The sequence below is a fragment of the Myodes glareolus genome, chromosome 19 (genome assembly GCF_982192425.1).
Source record: "Myodes glareolus chromosome 19, mMyoGla1.1, whole genome shotgun sequence".
NCBI lineage: Eukaryota > Metazoa > Chordata > Mammalia > Rodentia > Cricetidae > Myodes > Myodes glareolus.
The window spans coordinates 34,958,178-34,976,516 of NC_142044.1; the positions used below are offsets into that span (position 1 = coordinate 34,958,178).

An 18,339-nucleotide genomic window follows, 5' to 3' on the forward strand; every position below is an offset into this window, starting at 1 on the left:
ACAGAAGCCCTACAATTAAACAGTCTGTTTTCTCTCCTTCATGTTTATAAACTGAACAACCTTTTCTTCAGACCTTCTTGGCCAAGCCAGTGATCATGGCTTTTCAAGGAAAGGGAGTCTGGACTCCCATGGAGAAGGGACAAGTTATGGGGCTCAGGTTTAGGGGCCTGACTTTCAAGGGGAAGGGCCATGGATCCAGCCTCCCGCACTGCAGGACAGTCCAAACAATACAGCACAGAGGCCTGCAGCCACCAACCAGGCCCTGCAGTTCGCCATCTGTCCTGCCCAGCAACAGTTTACAGAGTTCTCGGCTGGCTGGCTCCTTCACTCCTGCGCTTACTGTTACAAAGAGGACTCACCCCATCAAGCCCTGGGTCTTGGTATCCAAGGAAGGGGCTCTGAGGATTTGCATTCTCTAGATGAGGAAGTTGAAGCCCAGGGCTGCCCATGCCAGATAATTCTGGTGTAACTGGCCAGTCAAGATGCTGCCCTGTCCAGGAATGCAAATCAGACTAGAGGCGAGGGACCAGCCTCTTTTGTTCATTCCTAGCCTCCAGAATCATGCCTGGCACACAGTGGGCACACAGTAAGCATGGAACTGGGGGGAGCATGTGGGGCACGCTGTAGGGATTTGGGTGTCTGCTGAGAAACAGCAGAGACAGAAGGCAGTGAGGCTGGACCTGGTCCTGTGCCCTGCTATGGAGACTGAGGGTTCCTATAGCCCCAGGTAAACAAAGCTCTAAAGAGGCTGCTTGTGCCTCAGGTAAGCTGAGCACCTTAGTAGACGTGATGGACATAGGAATGCAACTGGGCACACAGATCCTGTAATGTATACAACCGTGGCAAAGGGACTGAACTCCTGATGCCTATGGCAAAGGCAGGGCCTAGGGCCAAGGGTGCTGAACCTGTGATCTCTACCTGCTGCCAATGGGGCAGAGGGGTTGATCTGCTTACTTAAGTGGGGGCAATCTAGAATTATCCAACTGTGCTTAAAGTGGTCAGCAGGGTTCTTACAAGTGAAAGAGACATCTTACAAAGGGTTCATATCAGGCTCTGCATAAAAAAAAAAAAGAAATAAAAGCAAAGGAAAGACCATGACTACTCCTGGGTGTGGTGGTGGAGAATGTTTACTGTAGAACTGTGGAAGAGCATAGCCAGAAGCAGGGACATCTGGGAGAGTTCAGAGTGGACATGACCAGACAGCAGGTCATGTTGGGAGAGGTGGAGAGGAAGTGGAGAGAGGGGACCCAAGTGCAGCGGCCAAGAGGGACAAGGTACAAAAGGAGAGAGTAATCGAAATGGCTGGATTATACAGGGAAGAGCAGTCCAGCCGCTGGACTGGAAAATTCAGGGTAGGGAGCAGGGTGTGCAAGCCAGGAAGACCCTGTAACAGTCAGGAACTGAGGGATCCTGGGAGAATCTGAAGGCCAGGACCACTTTGATATGTTAACTAGGCACCTCAGTCATTTGTCCTAGGGTTTGACGCATAACAGGTTTCGCCCAAGGAAATCTCAACTTGAGAAAGAAGAAGCCACCAGAGAGAAAGGCCCCACCACACACAGCAGACCCAAAGATGGAAGGAGCCAAGAACCAGTGGGCATGGGAGAGATGCCCCCAGGAAATCAGGTACCAGGAATACTGCTGCTCTACTGCTACCTTTACTTGGGCAAGTGAGCCCCACTTCTGACTGTAACCTTTGGTATTACAGGGGGATGAGGCCCCATCTGGTGGGAATTCAGCATGGCCCTAGGTCTTGGTACACCACATGGTCTCTTATCCACCCTGGGATAAGAGGCAGTCTTGTGTTACGTGCCCAGCGGTCCTACTCGCTCTCCTGCTGCTCCTCTATGATACCAGGTAAGGTTGGGATTTCCAGTGAGTAGTTTTCCCTAGCTGCCCCCACCTACCTCCTGGAGGTTCAGGGCCCCTTCTACATGAGAGGCCTCAAACCAGAAAGACCACTGACTGAAAGAGAGCCTTGACCAGCCTTCTTCTCATTTGCAAAATGACAACCGTTGTGGCATCTGGATGTCATGGGCATTACACAAGACCATGTTGTGAGTCTCCCTGCAGAGCACTGGACAGTGAGGGATGGCCCAACTTGGCTGTCCCCCCATCTCTTCCCCACCTAAAATAATCGGGCTTTAAACATGTCATCAGATGCGAGAGCGATGGAGTATTTCCATCCCATTGAGACACTCCTTCATTGTTCTTTCTGTGAAAAATGGAGAGGCCATTAATTTTCCAGAAAGGCAAGACGTGAAAAAGAAAATTACATCTCCAAACCAGGAGGATGGACTGCGTGCTGCAGATCCCTGTGGGAGGAGTCAGGGAGGGCGGCTCTGAGGCCTGGCCATGGCATCTGCACACTAACTACTAATGCTACAGCTGACACTTGAAGTTAAGCAAGGAAGGAAAAAGGCAGGAAGGGAAAAGAGAGGGAGAGAAGAAGGGAGGGAAGAGCTGTACCCTCGGGCTTCAGGCTTGACTGAAAATTAGAATTAGTTTTCTAAAGGTTGGTCTGCAGAGAAGAAATGATCCTTAACTTTGCAGAGGGCAAGGCTTCCTCATTCACCCAGATGAGGGCTTTCCCCGGCTTTTTCAGAGTCACCGACGGGGTAACAGAGATGCTCAGATCTCAGGGTAGCTATGGATGGAGGCTGCTGGCCAGGTGTGATGGGTAAATGCCAGCTACTCACTGCTGCCAGCCTGCTTCCAATTGCCAGCCTAGCATGTCCCTAGTCCTAGTTCACTTCCTGGCACCCCTTCTCCCTGTCAGCCCGGACTCCTTGCATTTTCTTTCTGGCCCAACGTACAATGGGCGTGTTTGCTTTAATTAGCACTAAGCTTCTCTAGCTGAAGACAGTTGAGAAGGACGGTGCTTTGGAATGAGAGAGACGCTCCATGTGCTGGTCACAGGCATGGCAGGTTATGTCTCTTTTCCTCCCTGCATGGTAGACAGGGCTGAGGGAGAAAGACAGAGGACTTATAGACCAGAACTAGGCCAAGCAGGTACTGAACAAAGACACACCTTTCCTGTTTGCTCCTCTCTATCCTGCCAGGCTCTGGGCAGCTACATGGCACTCCATCAAAATTTGCCAACACATCTGAGTGACAGACTTCCCAGTGGTCATGGTGTGCTGTATTAATAAAGCTCCTAGGCTGTCGCTGAAGTCCAGTGTAGCACATTGACTGCATTTGGGCCGATGGAACACAAAGTGAAGATGGGTGTGTGGGGCCGAGGAAACTCCCTTAGACATGGTCTCTTCTCTGTTTCCCGATAGCACCTGGTGCACACAGTGTCTCAGACTCTAAGAGCTATGTGTGATCAAGGGCTAGGATATGAACAAGTCCTGAACCCCAGCACTGGGCAGGTTATACCAATGTTGGCCTGTGCACTTTACTGATCCACTATCATTCTAAGGTTTCAGCTACTTGTAGCCAAACCTAATCCTAATAAACAAGGTGTGGCCTTGGATGAGGGACTGCAAAGAAAGGAGGGGGCAAGGAAGTGAGAGGTGAGACATAGGCAAAGGGGAAGCAGCTGAGGTAGGGGCTTGAACTTCAGAGGGGAAGTGAAAGAGTGTTCAGAAGTTCTGAGGCTGGGGCTCAGAAGTCGGGAACTACGGGGAGGGGGGCAGTCTGGCTCCCTGGGAGGCAGCAGGCTACTGAGGGTCCTGCAGACCTGATAGCTGGACTGGCTTGGGCTCAGGCTCCCTATAGAAGTCAAGATCACGAAAGATCCGAAATTGAATGGAGCTCTAGTTCTGCCTCCCTGAGGGCAGCAGCATGGAAGGAAGGGGGAAGGCAATAATACTTGATCTGCTCTCATATCAGTGGCCCAGTTCCAGGCTCCAGGTAGCCCACAGCAGTCTGCAGAACTCACCAACAGGGCCCAGTGAGATGGGATGAATGCATTGAAACCCAGATGAATGTGATAAATGACTTGGGGAGTAAACAAATGAAGATAGGTATTTCCAAACCATTTAGAAAACGCCTGTTCTGACTATCTCTGAAGTGTTTTGCTAAGCTGCCATTACTGTGTCAACAAACACTATTCTAGCCACATCAGAAGCTGTCCGATGCTCACAAAAGTGACAGCAGACCACAGGCGAGTGGTCTCACAAGCAAGTACCAAACTGCACCCCAGAAGAACCTTCTTCATTCCCTTTGGCCTCTGCTGCTGCCACATGCTGTGGTCACCGGCCACTGTGCTGCTACCAGTGAGCCGGATTAAGCAGCCTGGGGCAGGAGTCCAGTGATCTGGGTGGTGTGTCCAATCAATGTCACTTCAGATCAATAGTTCTCTTTATCACCCAAAGTCATTAGCAAGCTCTGGAAGCTGTCTGTGCAGTCAATCAGAACACGCTTTCCTTTGGTCACTTGTTCAACGATGCTTATCACAAGGCAGTTGTGCGCCAAGATCTGGACGTGTGGCTTCCAGTCTCATGGGGTCCTGAAGTTCAGGAAGAATGGGGAGGGGGGAGGGGGTAAGGGAGGGAGGGAGGGGGTGCAAGTCCAGGAACCGGTATGACATAGGACTTCCAGAAACAATGCGCTGGACGAAGAAAACTGAACACTGGCCTCCCGTATACAAAGTAGGGAGACAAACTGAAGTTTCTGAGATGGTAATACCACGTGGCCCCCAAACGAGAATCATGCAACAACGACTGGGAGAGATGCACGCAGACCCACACACTCTGGATAAAGGGTGGAGGAATTTTGTTAACTCAGCCAGAAGGAAGTTCATGTGCAAACACACTAGGACTCCTAGAAGCAACAGATTAAGCCCTCTATCCTAACAAGATGGGAAGAAAGAGACAACCCTGTCCCAGCACATCCACCTCCCAGGAGTGGTTGAGATGGCAAGAGTACATTCAATCCTTCCAGGGGAAGATGAGAGTTCAGCACCAGTGAGCAGGGCTCTGGGATCCTGGGACCTGCTTCCTGGTCACTTACCCAGGAACCATTATTTTGGGGTGCTATTGTCCCTCTTGGATAATACTCACTCTGAACGGCTGTCTTAGAAGATGTTGGGGTAGCAAAGAATTACAGAGGTGCCAAAGATAAGTAGTGTAGTGGGTGATGGTTTATGGCCCAACAGCTAAGCCTACAGGGTCCAAGACAACCTGCAGTTATACGGTTAGCTGGTGGCCTCGCAGGTCCACGCATGCCCATCCATGGGGACTGCTGCATTGTTCACTCTCTATAAACTTCCAAGCACCTTACAAAGAAAAGACCATTTACTGCCCCCCAACCCTGAAGTACATACTGCTTTTTCAATGATTACAGAAGCCCAGAAAAGCATATGAATGCAGGAGAGAGCTCTACACACACACACACACACACACACACACACACACACACACACACACCAGTAAAGGGGTTGATGGTGGCCATAAGCAACCCAGGAGACCATCCATCATTCTTAATGTGAACCAGGGTAGTCTCTGAGGAATATGCACAGATCTGTGGTTGTATATAAACATATATGCAAAAAAATCTGTGTGCACAGCAATCAAGTTGGATCACTTCCTATATATAGCATACACATGTATAGATACCGCTCTCCATATAAATATGCATATATAGGTTTATTTCCCAGACCTTGAAATAGAAACCTATATACTTAGATGAATTACAGTGTCTAAGAGAAACTCCAGAGCTTTGTATTGCAGGCTCCAGTCTGAGAGCATTGTGTTTCCTCTCTGTTACGCCTTGGCAGCTTCCCCTGGCGGCTTGTTGGCTTCTCTGATGCTGGGTGATGTCACTTCACAAGCCAGAGCCCCACTGCGGGTTTACTGTCTAGACAGGCTGTGCGGGCAAGCACAGAGGTGGATTTGTTTGGCACACGGTGTCCTACAGATGTCAGAAGTTGAGTGAAATTGTGCCAAAGGCTTCTGCTTGGTCAGTTCACAATATGCAACACGGTCAACCCAATGACTCCTGTTTCAGAGAATCGCAGACGCTGATGCCCTCAGCCTAAGTCACATGATGTGCTAGCTGTCCTCTTGGACCCTAGGCCACGCAGCTCTTCTCTGGAGAGGGTCACTGTGCCCTGAGCTGCGCAGTTGGTGTTAATTCATCTGCCCAGAAGGGCTACGCTGCCCTCCTCTGCTTCGGGGCTACATTGGACTCCCTATCGTAACAATGGGAATCTGAGATGCTGAGGAAAGGCGTAGAATAATGACTGTTTGCCATGGATGGGTGATGTTTACAACGGTCTGGCATGTATTTTGGGGTGACAGCATGAGGGGGAACACTTCTGGAGTTAAGCTGCATGCTCTGTGGCCTCTGCTTTGATGACTTCCGTGGTTCTTCCATGGCAGAACCAACATGCTCCTTCCAGAGAGTAAAACGGGCCAGGGGGGTGGGGGAGGTAGCTTTTCTGGGTCATCCTGTTGAGACATATCTCAGCCATCTGCTGTTCCAACTTGCATTGCTCTGTCTGGCTTGGCACCAATGTCCACTATCCTGGAGGTTCTGGGACCTTGTCCAGAAGGTGGCCTGAATATGCTCATTTCCATGGTTCTCCTAGGACCTTTCTGCTCTTTCCTAGTAGTCAAACCAGATCCCGGGGACACTTGAGGCCCTTCCCTGTCCTCTTCAGTGACCAAAGCATCACCCGAATGCTCTGGCACCTGTTTTCTATCAGCTACGCATTACAAATGAGGACAGAGGGCTGAGGATATGCACGTGAGTAAAGCAGATATTAGAGCTCCCGAGGCTTGTGACAGCAGGGGTGTTCAGCTGGTGGCTCGCAGGCTGCGCACGGCTCCGACAGCTGCGATGGTGGCCTGACAAAATCATAAACTTACTTAAGATGGTTAAGATGTTATGAGGGTTTTTAAATTGTGGTTTTTTATGACTTTATTATCTCATAGTTCATGAGAACTTTGGAGAAGACAGCATTGTGTTGTGATGTCCAAAGTTGGACATGACTGGTGTTGAGTGCCCATCACAGTGGGGATTTCTATTGATGATGATGATGAAGAAGAAGATGAAGATGATGGTAGTGGCCTCACACATGCCAGGAAAGCACTCTGTCCTCTCCCATGCATGACCTTAGTCAAAGCTCAGTTCTACGGTGGTCAGCTTGGCTACTCAGGCAGCCAATCCAGCCACCACCAGAGCCTCACACCCCTGACCCAGTGTTGGGACTCTGCCCACTTAGTCCCAAACCCAGTGCCCCTCAGGGAGACAGGAGCTCCCAGTGACAATTCTGCTCTGCAGTTCCAGATCACCTTTGTCCTAGAATAAATTGAATCACCCATAACAACATTTTAGTCATGAGTCACTGTCACCGGGAGAAAGAGTAATACTCTAAAGTGTATGCCAAAGCACCTGAAAAGCCTGCCCTGTATAATTTTAGGAAGACTCTTTGGTACGTCAGTGAATTACCTAACCAAAGCATTCATCCATCCTCAAGGGCAAGCTGTACCCACACCTTCACCAGTCACCTACATGTCTATTCTTTCTGCTCCGCTTATGCAGCTCTTCACCCATCCACTCGGCTATGTATCAGCACATCCAGCCATCCAGCTATAGGCTCTACCTTCCCCGTCCATCTTTCTTGTGAAGGGTTAATCACATGCCAAGAGCCATCCCACAAAACTCAGTTTGAAGGAGATCATGTTCGGAGACAATGCACAGCTCTCCCCACACGTGGGGAGCTTCTAGAAGTGATGACGGAGAAAATGCCTATTCTTGGCTCCAACCCGCTGATGGTGTCCTGGATACTTGGCTGGTGCCTATCCAGAGTCTGACCTCTTGGACAGTACAGGAACTCATGTAAGAATGTGATAAGCTCTGAAGAGAGACACGCACAGTCCCATGTGAGAAGAAGCATTGTGTCGTGACCAGGCAATCCCACAAAGCATCTGAACTTGACCTGACTCAAACCTAAGCAAGTATGGCTCCCCGAATCACCCTATTTTCACATGCCTTCTCTGCTTTCAGCAGGAACTCAGGAGCTCAGATTGCCCACAGATACTACTGACCCCTTCTCTGTCTTTGCTCCAGACACCATGTAAGGATGACACATGAGTAGCAGATTTCCTGGAAAATATTCTGTCTTAGGAGGCAGGATTCTGGTCCAGCTGTGCACAGCTATTGGTCCTGCAGAGAAAGCCTAGGCAGAGGGATGCCACAGGTGCTCAGGTGCAGCTTGGAGAGGTGGGGGAGTACCAGCAACCCAAAGGGAATGCTTGGTGAGGAAGTGGGTCAAGAGCAAAAAGGACTTCCCATGGACGTGGTCGGAAGTATTTACAGTGGATGATCTTTGGCACATATGTGGTGGTTCACAGAATGACTTCACTGTTAGCTGAGCTGGCACCCAAAAGAGACTGAGAGTCATTAGGCTGCGGGCAGCACAGTTGCCTAGAGGAAGCTGGTTGGACTGTATCCAGGAATGGGGTGGTGGCTTTTAGTTAAGCAGGCTATGTTCCCCTCAGATGTTCTTGGAGGTCTACAATAAGGAAGGTCCCTTGCAAGATGCCAGAGAAACAAAGGCTGTCCCTGAGGCTGGGCCCCTGACCTCCACCATGCCAAGGGACTGTTATGCCCCACTTTTCACTGTATGGCAAGCTCCTTACAGAATGCCAAGCAAGCAGTGAATTCTCCATCAGCACCTGCCGTCTTCTTTGGTCCCGGTTCTCCACTTAGGGACTCACTGTCATGACAAGTTCCCACATGCGTAGGATGAAGAGCAGAGTCCAGCTGATGGCTCTCACCCAGAGCTGAAGAGGCACTGATGGTGTGCAGGTGAATGACCTCCAATCTCGCAAACAGACAACTGGAACTCACGCACTGACCCTCCACCAAGGAAAATAACCCATAGACAAAGACGACTGCCCCTCTGGGATGGGAAGTCAATTTCAGTTTCATGAAGTTTACCAGTTACCTGGGGTTGGCTAGGACCCCCAGTGAAAGTTTTTAATTTTCATGTGTGAATAAATAAACAAATGTGATATTTGATGCTGTCTACATGATATGCATGCAATGATTGCATGTTTGTGTGTACAAACTTGTAACTGCATGCACCTATAGTGTATAAAGGGTGTGCCAGTGTAGCTTTAGTTCTCAGAGGGAGCGAACTCACTGCAGGATCTTGCCAAATACAACAAGAAAGCCAGGACACTGACTTTACATGTAAGCACATGTAAGCACATCATTTTTCAATCAGCTGCCAAGCCCTGGGAAGGTTTATTATAAGGGTTCCTGGGCACCAAAACCTCTACAAGCTGAGTATGCCAACACCCGAGAGCTTCCTCCTCTTCCCACGTGACTTTGGAACACCAAGAACTGCAGTCCTCTCCCTGATTCAGAGCCTGCAGGGTCGGCTTCTCTAGGCTTCAGCTCACAGACACCATCTGTGATATCTTTCTGGGGGAGAGGATGGACTAGGAGCCAGGCCTGACAGGGACACTCTGCCCTGGCCCATAGTGGAACCTGGGGTCTGCCATGTTCTTATACATTCCCTGGGACAACTCAGGTAATACTGGAGTCCTCAGCATGGGGCCTATGCAAAGCATTCCTCAGCAAAAGGGGATATCTAAGCCACCCACAAGGGACGTGGATCCCCTTCCTCCTTGCTGTGTGATTTTGGGGGTGGGGGGACCGCAACAACTCTGAGCCTCAGTAGGACGCCAAAGCAGTCATCTTAGCTGTTCATTGTCCCAGAGACCCTCACGGACAGTGGATTGACATGGTGTTTACTGTCTGGGCAAAACTGGCTATGGGAAAGAGAGAGAAGCTACCGTTAGGTCCCCAGAAGCCTCTGACCCAAGCTTGACAATATAGCTCTGTCCGAGTATAACATTCCCCAGATACTAGTATCAAATGTTGTACATGGGGTTATGTCATTTCTTCTCAGTGGCATAAAATAGGATTGTGTCCATTTTACAGATTCACAAACTGAGGCTTTTCAAGGTAAAAGTTATAGAACAAAGACAGGAGATGCAAGAGCCAAAGGTCTTCCCCTGCATTTATTGTGGCAGAAATAAGGATGTTTTGGTCTGCTCAGGAAGACCTGGAAACACTTTTCAAGTTAAGGGGCATGTCCTCTGCCAAGAAGGCACCAGGAAACACCTGATTAGCCCCAACTGCTGCCCACACACTGCTGTCTAGTGATGAAGTGCCAACCTTGGGCCCTTGGGAAACAGATGTTGTCATCAGGAGCTGTCTGGGAAAGGTCAGGGGCTCAGCCTTTGAAGTGTCCTGTCAGACTCAAGGTCTGGCTTCAAAGTAGCCCGGATGCTGGCACTCCTTCAAGGACCAGATTCTTTAAGGGTTCCCCAGATGGAAAGGGGCTCTTCCCCAGGAGTTCCAGGTACCTTGGCCCATGCTGGCACCCAGCTGCTTCTCCATTCCTTCTCTTTCTTATCTAGTCAAATATCAGAACTTTAAATGCCCTCATCAAGCCTTGCTCCCTGCCCTGTGACACTTGAGAAGCATAACAAGTAGACAAGGGGCCTAAGGCACCGGCACCATGAGGTCAAGAGCTTACCCTGCCTGATGGGCCCAGCCTACTAAGCACACGGTGCAGGGACTCACCCTTCCTAGGTTTCTCCCCAACTTCTAAGGTGTAAGGACAAAGCAACATGCAGGCTCTTCCTCTGGAAGTACTGCCTACCTAGTCACCACACACTGGGCACACAGCGGCCTCCTGCCATCCTTCGACCGTGCTTGGGGTTGCAGATGTCTCCAAAAACCCTAGCAAAGGTGCGCTTGACTCTTTTTCTCAGGAGAAAGAGTACAGACTTTATGGGGATTCCATAAATGTTAGGCTTCTCACCCACAACAGCATCTGGCCTCCCCAGTCCCCATCTCCTCCTGTGATGAGCAGAACCAGCCTTGAGCACCGACAGGACCAGAGCCTAGAGTTCCCGAATCCCACAGCAGGGAAGGGGGTGCTGGAATGTGGGAAACAAGGGGAGTGCTGCCCCTCTACTGTCTGTACTGATAGAGGTTGCTTCCTCTGCTAGGGATTCCTCTGTACCTGCAGGAAAGTCAGGACATAGACGCTGTGCCCTGAGGCCAGGGCTATACCGGTTGCCTCATGCCAGGACCAAGCAGAAATGAGTTCCTGAATGAGGCAGAGGCGGTGGAGAGTGAGGTTCTGACACCACAGGCCCCATGAAAGCTCCACTCTCCATCCATGCATCCCATCAGCAGGCCTGTGTACTACAGGGTGCCCACCAACACAGCCGAAACTGTGAAGTCTAGTCACAGCTCCATCAGGCCACTGCAGAACCCTGGTCTCTCCTACAAAGGGCATCAAGGCTTAAGAACAAGCCCAATTCCCTAAAAGATGCCTGTGAGGTCAAAGGCATCACTTTCTATCCAAGGTAAAAAGGAGTCTGAATCCCCAAATCGCCCCTCTGGGTCTCAGGTCAAGACATTCTGGGATCAGAGTCTAGGTCAGCTGCCTCACAAGTCCGCTTCAGGATGAGAGCAGGGGCACCAGCAGTCGCAAAGGAGTGGACACTTCTGGCCATGTCCCTGGACCCATGCTCATGTGTCCTGCTTACTTCTCTGCTTCAACAGAAGCATGGCCTGACCGCTCAGCTGATGTCCCCAGTGAGGGCATGCCCACCTTGACTGCAGCTCTGAACAGATTTCTTTCCTCCCTCTCTGTGGAATCCACATCCTGGTTCTTTATGGCAGAGTCATAAGGGAATAGCTTCAGGTTGTCAAGGAGCCTGGCTAAGGTAGCTGGAAGATATGGATTTGATAGATTCTGGTAGAAGAATGTGGGTCAAGCCCCACAGCTGACTGGACATGTCAGGATGCCCATGGGTAACAGTGATGGAAAATGCCAACCCAGCCAAGTTACCTGAAGGCTCTGAATGGCCTTCAGGACAGGGACCACCTGGCATAGTCACCACGGAAGATAACATGGGTATCTTCCTCTAGTAAGTCAAGTGGGGAGACAGGAATTGAAACTGGTCCTGTGCTCAGAGCACTTTCTCTGTAGATGCCCAACAGGACATTCAGAAGAATTTATAGAGAGGAGAACCCACGGAAGCAGAGTTGGCACAGCAGTGAGTATACAGCCACATGCAAGGCCTGGCCCCATGCTTACACTGATGCCAGTCAGTGTGAGGGGAGCAAGGAAGAGCTTCACAAAGACAGTTAATGATTCACAGAAAAAGGGAAAGAAGAGGCAGAGGTTTTCTGCCTCCTTAGGATCCCACAGCACCTCTCTAAACCAGGGGTTATCTCGTGGGCCATCTCATCCACTCGCATGGGTGACTAGAACCTCCCTGAGTCTGACTATGGCACAGCAAGAGTGGCAAGTGCCCTCAAGGCCTAGGGCCTGGCAGAATGGTGAGCACAGCCTGATGTCTACAGGGCTGATGAGGATGGATATCTCTGACTTGGAGTCCACTATGCGCAGAAGTCAACAGTGCAGAGGGGATAATGTGGGGTCCACGTAGAGAGCAGGTAGGAAGAAGCCTGGGGTTATGTAGCATAGACTGCAGCTTTCAGAATCATCATAGGAGATGGACTGACACTAGCTGAGGCCAGGAAGGGCCATCAGTCTCAGAGAGATGGTTACAGGAGAAGCTGGAGGCAAGCCAACAAGATGATCCTCCAACAGCAGATAGTTGAGAAAGCAGGGCTATCTTGGCTATCATGAGATATGGGGCAACTGTCACCTGCTAGCCAGCCAACTGCTGCCCTCCCTCTGGTCGGCATCACCATGTGACTGATCCTCCCATTCACAGCTTCCAACTCCCCAGGCTCTGTGAGGTCCTCCACTGAGTCTAGCCTTTCCCAGCAAGGCCCTGTGTAATGCCCTCATTGCCAATGGTCAGTGGATTCATGGCTCTTCTTGGTGAGCCTCCTGACTGGACCTTCAGCACACCAGGCTGCTGCTGGCTCGGCTGTCCTTGCATGACGCGTCCAAGAACAACAAGAGATTCCATTCTCTGGTACAGTGAGTCCAGCTGACCCGTGTCCAGACATCCCATCCAATTATTCTTATCTCTATCCAGAGCCTATATTTTCCCCCTCTGAGTCCTCTACTACAAGGGTTTTAAAAGGTTGTGAAATCCACGGAGATAAATTTTTCTGCAAGACGGAAATGCCAGGGGTTCTTTCTTTCTCTTTTATCTTGTAAAGAAGTAATGGGAAAACCGAAGAGAGACCGAAATCTCGATCACTTTTTTTTTAGTGTCATATATCTTGAGACTTGCTTTCTTATTTAAGGAGCAGAACACACTGAGGACAACACGGCACAGGCTGCAGTCTTGACTCTGGTACAGATGCTACCCCTGTGGCTTCCTGGCTGGGAAACAGAAGAGACCCAGGCTCCATTTCTGAATGAGAGCAGCTAACCTGCCCCCACCCCCAGAGACCTGTACGTAGCGGTATGCCAAGTCGCCAGTGTGGCCTGTGGAACGCAAGAGAAATCACCTTCATGGTCATGTTTCTTTCTTTGTCCTGCAAAGTAAATATTGGCCAATGGGAAGGGTCTTGCACCTGGATAAGCAGGGCCCGCCCTGCCTGCTGTGGGCAAAGGCGCTCTACGCCAACAGAGGTTTACCTTTACTTGAGCTCTTTGCTTTGTGCAGATGCAAGGCAACGGGAGGCACAAGAATACCAGTGTCCCTGGTTGCTAAGAGGGGCACCAACAGCTCAGGGCTGAGGACAGGAGCTCTGCCTGACTCTGAGTCCTGTGAGGCTCAGGAGCTAAGAAACCCACAGAGACCCGGATGTGATTTCTATCTGTGCTAATTGGCACTGATGCAGACGAGCAGTCTCAGGCCCCTTGAGCTCACTGTGACTCGGTGGCAGCATGAGAAGCTCAATGAGGGGCAGCCAGAAAAGCAATCATCACAATTCAATCTGTCCCCGTGGGAGCTGACAGACAGCTTGTGCTCTGCACAGACCAGCAGGGACAACGCTGTGTGTTCCGGTCTGTGAGAACACACACTTTCACCCTAGGAAGGGACTGCAGCCTCATCTGTTCATTCGTTCAGTCAGTCATTTAGTCGGTCAGTCAGGCATCCCTATGTTCACAAATGAACGCGCTCTGCAGGCTGCTCCCGCTCAGCCAATAGCACAAATTGCTGTTCCCACCCTCTGCTGTGGGTTCACAGACCGTAAAAGAGACATAAACAACAGTAAGAGTCAGTGGGCAGGAGCAGAATGGACAGAAGTAAGGTAGAGAGGTGTGGGACCAAGTCAGAACGGCTGTGGTCCCCTCCCTCCCTCCCGCTCTCTGTGTGACAATGTGCCCATGCGAGATTCCTGAGCTAAAGTGAGCAGGAAGGTAGGGTGACAAAAGACCCAGCATTCGTGAAGCAGGGCTGGGAAATTGGGAATCACACCAGACATCACCAAAGCTAAGAAAGTGCCCAGAACTCCTGGGTCCCAGAATCTACATGATGCTGGCTAAATGCAGAACACCTTTTTGGAGGTGTTGTGGGGTGGGGGGATCATTCAGGTACAGAAGGCTCCATAGCCACCATCAAGGCTTTGCTCCCAGGGAGGCCTATGGGCTCTGTTGGTATTCAGGGGGTTCATGAGTCATCGCCGGTACACTGTTGCCTCCTTTTCAGCATGATGACTGGGGATCCGGCTCCAACTCTGCCTCTTTTTGCTGTTTCCAGAACCCTTGGTGCCAACTCCCAGGATAGCACTCACCAGAATGTGGTCAAACAATTAGGGGACCAACCTGGGTCCCCAGCACACATGGAAACACCCACTATTGCAGAGCAATGGCCAATAGGTTTTGATTGAAGGACTACATGAACCCATCAACACAAGAACCAACACCCCCCCCACGTGATCTGAGGCTGACCTGCCCCCCCCTCTGAGTTCATTTCTATTTGTCTAAAGGAACAGTAATGCTACAGGTCTTAAAGAAATGCATGTGAAGAAGAACTGGGACCCTGAAGTGGGCTCTGCAGATGTGAGGGAGCCACATGTTCTCTGAGGCAGGGCACGGTAGTGTCACTTGCTGAAGCCCTGGGGTCTATTGCTACCCAGACTGGCACTAACTATCCTGCTTCTAGTTGTTGGCCTCAGGGCAGAACTCAGAACTCAGCACACAGGTGGGTCTTCATGAAGGCTGAAGACAGAAGGCTGGAAATGCTCACTCGGCAATGCAGTGCAGCCCTGATCTGTATTCACTGCAGGCCTGGAAAGGCTGCATAGAACAATCACAGTCATATCTCAGAGAGCTCTACAAAGACAAGGATCAGTGGAAGGAGGAGGTAATGGGTGGTACAGTGGTAGGACATTCCAATCAGTGTGGCAAACAGCTTAGCCCATTAGTCATCACCACCGGGTGTCTGTGGAAATGCGTAGACAACAGTCTTCAGAACAGTCAGCCAGATAGTGAACTCGTTTCTACAAGATATTCCTCCTCTTCCCCTCACAGAGGACCAGATCAGGGTACACGTACACACACACACACACACACACACACACACACACAGAGAGAGAGAGAGAGAGAGAGAGAGAGAGAGAGAGAGAGAGAGATACACAGATGCAAGGCATGAACTGAGACAGAAAGCATCTAGGAAACACCAGCCTCGTCTCTGAATTCAGTGCCCTTTTGTGAGTCTGGCCCAGCCTGCACTTTGCTTTCCCTGAGTCTTGTCTGACTGCAGGGCCTCTGCAGATGGAGCACTGCAGTCTAGGCCCACAGCTAGCACAGATCAGGATAAAGGCAAACAGTTAGGGACATGTGCATTCTATTTCCCCCTCTCTATAGCCAAGATAAGGGCAGTGAGTCGGTGGCTCCCTGCTCAGGGCTAGTCAGGAGGCCTCTCTCCTCTGTGGTGACAGCACTCCTGCCACACCGAGGAGTGCTAGGCTTCTTGAGCCTCCTTATTCCCCAGGGAAAGGTGAGTGTGCTATCCGCCCCACGACACAGGACAATTAGACACGATAGGGAGCCAAGTCAAAGCAGGAACTTGGTTTATTACTGTGTCAGCTTATCTAGGTCACGTGACATGGTGTGATGTGGGGGTGCCTCCAGCCAAGGAGAGATAGCCAAGCCCTCCCTCTGACTGGAGGGGAGTCTACCAAGTTTTTGCTGCCTCGTCCTCACTCAAACTCAAGCCAGGCTTTTCTCTGTCAGGCTTTTGTCTGTCCTATAGGCCTCGAGGTACAGGACCTAAGATAATTTTGGCCCAACAGAGGAGTTGGTGCCTTTGGCATTACAGATGGGGAAACTGAGGCACAGAGAACATGGACAACAGCCCAAGCCCATAGTAACTCACTGCTGGGCAATAGCAGAGCCAGGATGAAAACCCATGTCTCCTGGCTCTGTGGTGACACCATGCCTGCCTGAACTTGCCACTGCTGTCACCAGCATAGTCAGAGTTCCCGAGCTTGGCTTTGCTTTCTGGCCTCTAAAGCACCAGCAACTTCTGGAAATCCACACAGAAGCTGTAATTCTCCAACACAGAAAAGACTCTAGGTAAAACTGGGGGATATAACTTTTATCGTGATCTCCATGTCTACCAACAGAACAAGTATTAAATTATCTTCTCTCCATGTGATGAATAACTCAGCCTTTAACAATATGTGTAAGGCTTGTTTATAGCGTGGGAACTGTTTATATTTTTGTCAAGCTTGGAAAAGGATATGAAAGTACAATGATGGCATAGTCAATTATATAAACAAAATCAAAGCCGAGGAGTCACAAAATGACTTGGAAATGTACAAAACTGAAATAGAGGTTGTTTAGGGATAAGAGAGGGTTCATTTTTCCTTACCTAAACTTCCTTGATTTTTCTTTTGCTTTCTACTCTGAGAATAGGCAACTTTCACAAAGTGATACCATCAAAAGGTCCAGATTTGGAGAAGAGGGAACTGTGTTAATTGGCTCCCTCCCAGCAGTTCAGAGCCGGATGAGACAGGACAGAACCTGGCTGAGCCCCATGCAGCTTCTGCCAACAAAGAGAGATTCAGGGTCTGAGGCCACTGGAGCTCACTACACAAAGTCCTCATTCCTTGCCAAGCACCTGGGATACACACTTGGAAACCAGTTACTACAAAACAACATCCTATTCCCTTTAAAGTGGCCATGAGGACCTTCACTAAGAACTTTCATTACTCAGGCCTGGAACAGCATGAGAGGTCTTACCCAACCTCCCATAAGCCATCGGGCTCTTGAGGGAGCTTGGACCTCAGTTCATCCTCTAAGGGGATGCTTACTGTCTAAGGCATGAGGGCTGAGATCACCCCAGGATCCTGGCTACAGGTCTGAGCTAGCTGGCTCCACAAGAGATTCTCTGTACAGGTGACAGAAACAGTCGAAGATTAAGAAGTTAAAATTGGGATAAAGATGATGTCCCAGCATGTGTTACTGGCATCCTGAGAGACAAACGCGGGGTACAACATGACCAGCTGTGAGGAGGCAGACAACAGTGGCTTTCTCTCTTATTCCTTCCCACAGTCTGACTCCTGATGATCTAAGCCCTTTTGGGCTTTCCAAGATTAAAGACAAGTCAACCCTGCCAATGGCTTACCCCTCTAAGACCAGGAGCATCACCCATCCATGATACCTGACACCTCCCCTCACAAATGACCCCTCCAGGTCTTATCTGAGACATATTTGGGTCTTAGCATTACTTCTGAAAGCCACTCCTCTGGCTAAATGTCGGTACTTGTGTATCTGTCCACATGCTGGTGTACACATGGCATGTGCTCACAATGGTCAAGCCAGACCTTCTCAACTTCTGAGCAGAACAAGACCAGCCTGTGATAGATTGAAGCACACAGTAGAAGGGACTTGATCATCTCCCAAGAACCTTCCTGGGGTCCTGCCATGGATGCTTACAGCTCATAGGAAGCATGGAAGCAGGTAACGGCTCCTTCCCTTGAGGGTTCCTCTAGGGTACCATGACATAGGAACGGAAGTCTTACTTCAATTTCATTGGTTGACTTGTGGAATCTAGCTTTAGCCTTATAAGATAACAGAAACAGATTACCACATAGACTGCTGTGGTTATGGACCCTACCATTCGACCTCTATTTCTAGCAGCCCTTGCACAAGCAGCGTGGTAATGCTACACCATTCAAGACAACTGAGCTGCTCAGCAACTCAATGATCCTATATACTAGTGATTAGGCTTTGGGGGCACTGTGCCATTTCCCAGCCTCACAATGAGATGAAAGCCACCTCATGAGACTGTCCTTGGGTTTGTAGTATATTGCTTCTTGGACAATGGTTTTAACAGTGGCACTTTGACCTTCCTGCCAATTATGAAGAAAGCATCACATCCAATCTGCTAACCTTTTCCCTAAACCAAGCAAAAGGTTCCCCAAAACACCTGCAGCCTCTCCAGGGAACGAGCACGGAAACATGGTGGC

At 50.1% G+C, this 18,339-nt stretch overlaps 1 protein-coding gene across 3 annotated transcripts in view; it reads right to left on the reverse strand.

The window, feature by feature from the left end:
- Positions 1 to 18,339, reverse strand: part of Trappc9 (trafficking protein particle complex subunit 9) — a 461,504-nt gene that overhangs the window by 71,738 nt on the left and 371,427 nt on the right. The gene's annotated exons all lie outside the window — the stretch shown is intronic.